Source organism: Primulina huaijiensis, chromosome 18, assembly GCF_012295235.1.
Source record: "Primulina huaijiensis isolate GDHJ02 chromosome 18, ASM1229523v2, whole genome shotgun sequence".
Taxonomy (NCBI): domain Eukaryota; kingdom Viridiplantae; phylum Streptophyta; class Magnoliopsida; order Lamiales; family Gesneriaceae; genus Primulina; species Primulina huaijiensis.
Window position 1 is genome coordinate 11,723,613 of NC_133323.1, and position 6,677 is coordinate 11,730,289.

Here is a 6,677-nt window from a genome sequence, read left to right on the forward strand (position 1 = left end):
AAATATTGAGTTTTGGAATTATTCGAAATTTTATCGCCGCACAAAACGCTAATTAAAGAATTAATTGAAAATCCTAGTTTTAAGTTTCATAAAATTATGAAAAATTAGGTTTAAGCTTAAATAATTATTAAAAGTCTAAGTTTTTAATTTGAGAATTTTATATTAAGGTTTGGTTTAATTCGGGATTAAAACGCATTAATATGTTATATTTAAAGATTAATTTAAAAGTCATCGATTTAAGCCAAATAAAAATATGAGAAAATTTTTGTAAGCTTAAATAATTATTTACAATAATCCCATGTTATTAAAAGTGAGAAAAATATAAATTCGAGAATTTTTACGTCCAGGGGCAAAACGGTCTTTTTACACTTAGGAAAATACGAAAACGCTTGGCAGTGTCCCGAAGGATCATAACGCATGTTAAATGATATTTTATGGTTTAAAATGATTATTTTGATAATAATATGTTATTTTATGATTTTTGGTAAAGCTGTGCAAATTTTACTGTTTAAAATGATATTTTTGGAAAGATGCGCTATTTCATGATTTTTAAAGAAAAAGAAAAATATTTTGAGGGATGTGAAAAAAAATTCAACTCCACCAGAGGGAGCCCATTTATGGGAGAAGGCCCCAGAGGGAGCCCATACGTGGGAAAAGGCCCTAGAGGGAGCCCGTCTATGGGAGAATGCCCCCGAGGGAGCCCCGACAAACGTATTTCCACGGTGGAGCCTAGTGCACACCCCCATGGGCCATGTGGAGTTGAAGACTGATTAGTCGACCAAATGATAAAAGCTAGTCACTTTCAAGGATCAAACTTCACCCAAAAATGATATATGATTGAAAGCTTATGATAAAAATGTTTTTATGATATATGATTTTTGATGAGGATTAAAGCTATTTTTAAAATGATTTATTTATGCCCAAAGCTTATTTTTAAATGATTTGTTTTAATGATTTATTTATGCTTAAAAGTTATTTTAAAATGAATTTACGATTTATGATATTGTTATGCTTAAATGATTTTTACATGATTTTAAAATGGTTTATTTATTTTCAAAAGCAATTTTAAATAAAAAATAGGATTTTTAAATGCATGTGCTTGTATATGTATTATTTGTTATCTATGTTTAGAACGTGCTGAGTCATTAGACTCACTAGGTTTGTATGATGCAGGATTTGATGATTTTTGGAGGCGATGACGATTGAGTCGATCGAGTGCAGCAGTACACACCCGAGGGCCTTTATGTTTCCGCACTAGCTAGATAGATTTATGATTTAAAGATTTATGTTAACGATTTTATTTAGAGATATTTTTATGTTTTATTTTTATTGTTAGTTGATCTTTTTAAAAGTCGATTTAGGAATTTAGAATTTATAATTTAAGATTAGGGAAAAAAAAAATTTCGAGGTCGTTTCAGTACTAGCTCAATTGGTACCAAGTCTCTTTGAACTATGTACTTAAGCCAAGAGGTCATGGGTTCGAGACTTGGGGAGGTATCACTCCACCAACCTGGTGTGGAGAGTCCTATGAGTAATGACGCATGTGGAAAGCCCGTGAGGGAAAAGGCCCCAGTGGGAACCTAAGACGGGACAAGGCCCCCGAGGGAGCCCAAGATCGGGATAGCCCATGGTCGTTACAATAAAAGGCGCCTTTTATTGTAACGACCCATTATAGGCCCAGTGGACCGCCCATACGGCCCACTGCCCCGATCGACCCAAGGCTATCCCGATCTTGGGCTCCCTCAAGGGGCTTTTTCCCTCACGGGCTTTCCATAGGCGTCGTACGGGTTACTCATAAAACTCTCTAGCCCATGCACTGGAGCTTGTGCCTTCCCAGACTCGAACCTGAGATCACATGGATATATAGATACTCAGCACAAGTCTGGTACCAATTGAGCTAGATTTTGTCCGTACAAAAATCACATTTCTTAAGATTAGCATATAAATTTTCAGCCCTAAGTGTGATTAGCAAAATTCTCAAGTGATCAACATGCTCATCTAGTTTTTTGCTATACACAAGGAAATCATCAAAATAAAACACAACAAATTTCCCAATGTAAGCACGCAAGACATGATTCATCAACCTCATAAAGGTTCTAGGAGCGTTGGTTTTAAATGCAGTTTTCCACTCATCACCATCCCTCATTCTAATTTGGTAATATCCACTCTTCAAGTCAATTTTGCTGAAAACACATGCACCATGCAATTCATCTAACCTATCATCTAGTCTCGGTATGGGATGCCTATACTTGATAGTTATATTATTGATTGCCCTGCAATCTACACACATACGCCATGAGCCATCTTTCTTAGGAACTAATAAAATAGGTACAACACAAGGAGACATGGACTCACGCACAAAACCTCTATCTAATAACTTACTTACCTGCCGTTGAAGCTCCTTAGTCTCCTCCGGATTGCTTCTATAAGCTTGACGATTTGGCAATGCACTTCCGGGCACAAAATAAATTTGGTGCTCAATTCCTCTCAATGGTAGTAGTCCTTGAGGCAGATCCTCCGGGAATACATCTTCAAATTCCTGGAAAAATGAAACAACAATGCTCGGAAGGGACCCGGCTATATCATTTATGTTAAAGAGGGTCTCCTTATAAAGAATCAACACAAGTGGTTCATGTGTGTGCAACGTATATTTCAACTCACTCTTTTGAGCCATATATGTTTTTTTCTTGGCCTCTTTCCTCTCATTTTCTTTCCCCTCATTTTCTTTCCTTTCTTTTTTCTTTTGTATGGTCGTCTCACTCTTTTAATCAAACTTTTTTTCAGCCATCCTTTTTTCTTTCAAATGCCATATCATTTTTTTGTTCACTCTATTTTTCGAACTCTTCTCTCTTCTTTTTTTTTCAATTGATCTTCCAACACTTACTTTGGGTACAAGGGAAGCAATACAATGGATTCCTTCTTCAATACAAATGAATACCTATTCTTGAACCCATCGTGAGTCACATGTATATCATATTGTCATGGTCTCCCTAACAAAATAAGACAAGCATGTATTGGCACCACATCACACAACACCTTATCAACATACTTCCCAATCGAAAAAGAAACCAATACTTGTTTGTTCACCTTCACCTCTGCACAATCATTCAACCATTGAAGCCTATATGGTTGAGGATTCTTTAATGTAGGTAAACACAATTTCTCTACCATCTCAATACTAGCCACATTAGTTCAACTCTCCCCATCTATGATTAAATTGCAAACTTTTTCATTTACAAAACACCTAGTGTGGAACAAGTTCTCCCTTCTGTTAGTATCCTCCTCCTTGACTTGGGCACTCATGATACGCCAAGTCACTAGTGCTTCACCTACAACCGCCTCATACTCCTCATCAGGATCTTCTAACGCAGGCATCTCATCATCATCACCCTCTTCATCACCCTCACTTTGAGACTCATACTCACCATAACCATTCAAAATCATCACCCTCTTATTAGGACATTGGCTAGCAATATGACTTATCCCTTGACACCTAAAACATCTAATATCCCTAGAACAATCAAGAGGAGTTTCAAATTTACCTTGCACTCCTTGTTTAGGCATCTCTTCCTTGGTCTCAATCTTAGGCTTGGTCATCACTTTGCTTTCTTCACGTTTCGGGACATTTGGTCGCCAAGAAGATGACAAACTCCCAGTTTGATTGGTGCGGCCAACCCCTCGCCTCTTAAGTTGTTGCTCCACCTTTATGGCCATTTGCACCATCTCGTCTAGATCCAAGTAGTGCCTAAGCTCCACTTGATCTTGAATCTCCCTGTTCAAACCACAAAGAAAACGTGTCATTGTTGCCTCACTATCTTCCTCTATATTTGCCCTAATCATGACTACTTCCATCTCTTTATAGTAGTCCTCGACACTTTTTACTCCTTGTCTCAAGGTTTGTAGCCTCTTAAACAACTCCCTATAGTAGTGATTGGGCACAAACCTCTTCTTCATTACCCTCTTCATCTCATCCCAAGTTTCAATGGGTCTCTCATTATATCTCCTCCTAGTGGTCACTAGTTGATCCCACCAAATGAGAGCGTAGTCTAGAAATTCAACCACCACCAACCTAACCTTTTTTGTTCGGAGTAGTGGTGACATTCAAACACAAACTCTACCCTCTTTTCCCATTCTAAGTATGCTTCCGGGTAAGATTTCATATGGAATGATGAAATTTTCATCTTAATACTACCGATATTATCATCTTCCCTATGCCCATCATTGTACCTACCCCGTGCGGCATCTCTCCTTCCTCTACCAAACCCTTCTATCTCGTCCGTTCCTACCCCAATTCTCATTTTGGCTCTCCTCGTCTTCTGCCAAATCATATTCCTCCTATTCTTCTCCTCTACCAACATCTTTAGGCTTAGATTTATTTCCACTAGTACTAACCTCAAGCCTATCCAACCTCTCATGTAATGGCTCCAAATCGGTCCTCATCATTCAACTGAAATAACCGAACAACGCTTCCATTTGTACCTTAGATAACCTTTGTTTCGAACTATCTCCTACCTCCCTCTCCATTTCACTTTTCGGACTGGTACCTACAAGAAAACGTTAGTAGAAATAAAAGATATTCCTCCCAAATCCTCACGGTCACTCCAAGAAAATTCGCTCGTCTCTACTCTTTTTTATTTTTTGCTCACCACAAATACTCACCAGTCAGTCCAAAGAAGATACACTCGCACCAAGTATTTCCACTTAAATTCTAGAGTTTCCTCAAGGTGCTCAAGCTTTGTAATTGTATATATCAAACAATCAAGTTCAACTCGTGAACAATTGTGATGGAGTCACTTGTACTGCGTAGACAAGAAATTTGAAGATAATTTATTTATTTTTTTGCAAGGCTGAGTAAAACTAGAAAATCCTGAAAAAATAAAAAAAATTCACCAAAACTTCGTGAAACTTACAAAGAACGATATAACTAAAACAGATCTTAAAAAAGAACGAAAGGATAAACAGATCTTATAATAGAACAAAAGATAAACTTACTTGAATTCAATGTACAGTGATATGAATCCTCGTACGAACGAATAGCAAACATGATTATTTCGAACCGCGCCCTCTATTCAATAACGTTAACAAGGATTCATGTTGTGTCCCGATCTTTTGAATTAAGTGTGATTTTCACCTCTAAACTATGAAAAGTTTAGCAACATATAATTACAAAGAAAACATTCAAAAACTCGAAAGAACCTTCAAAGAAAAAGCCTATGACAATCCGCACAAGAATGATCGACAAACGCCACAATGCATAAACTTTGATAAGTTTGATTTTGGATAACAAAGCAAAAAAGCTTTTTTTTGTTTGAGAGAAAACTCAAGAAAGAATTCATTAAATAATCTGAAATAATGTTCAAAATTCGTCCAAATATACATATCAAATCAAAATATATAAAAAGATAACTTCCTAAATTATCTATTGCATAAAATAAGGTAAAAATCGAGTTTTTCCGCGTTCCAAGCACCGCGGAGCTGATCCAGAAGAGCCTAGGCGCTGAAGTTTCGTGCAGGGTAGTGCCTAGGCACCTGTCAGTGGCACCTAGGTGCCAAAGTTTCACTCCATGCAGCTCCTAGGCGCTAGTTGTTGTATCCCTAGTGCTGCGGCGCTGCATTCCAGGTGCTGTGGCACAAATCCACCCATATTAATTCGCAATTAATAACACTTGTTTGTCCTCCAAGGTCACTTCCATGCAACATGAATCCTCCTAGGCTCGAAACCTTGTGAGAAAGCTCTCCCCAATTGCTTACGACTTAATTCAATGAATCCTTGAATTTCTTCATTCGATCCCTCGTGATTGGTCCCTCTGGCAACTCTAAAGGGTCCCATGTCTTCCTCGGAGCTCGGCCTTCCATGATCGCATCATAAAGTGTCTTTGGCGCTTGGTCGCGAAGTGTTCTGCCTTCTTCTTCATTTAACACTCGCACAACGATCCTATTTCCCCCAAGCTCATTTCCATGTATCTTCGAAGCTTGGAACCTTGCTCGTAAGCCCTTCTTGATTGATCATGAGTTGACGTGATGCTTCCTTGAACCCTTTTCCAATCATTTGCATGCCTTGCCCGGCCAGATTCATATCACTCATGGTTGACCAACACTTGTGGACAGAATCAAGGCCGAACAAAGTACAGATAATGAATTACAACAACTGAGGCAGCGAGATGAAGAAAAAGGAAATTTGAACTTTGAATTGAATGAGAAAGGAATTTGGACATATCGAGGTAGATTGTGTATGCCAAAACAAGGAACGATCAGAACCGATATACTTATAGATGCACATGCTACACCCTACTCGATCCATCCAGGAGGCACGAAAATATACAAAGATTTGAAACCATTATTTTTGTGGCCAGGTATGAAAAAAGATATTGCTCAATTTGTTGCACAATGTATAACTTGTCAACAGGTCAAGACTCAGCATCAAAGACCAGCAGAACTCCTGAAACCATTACCCATTCCTGAGTGGAAATGAGAACATATCACAATGGATTTCATCCTTGGGTTGCCAAGAACCCAAAGAGGATTCAATGCTATATGGGTTATTGTTGATCGATTTACGAAATCAGCTCACTTTCTTCCAGTGAAGACCACATACACGATGATTCAATCGTGCTTGGATCCACATTTATGCCTTATTTTGAGATGATATGACCCAAGAATGCTACTTGTTCAAGCCA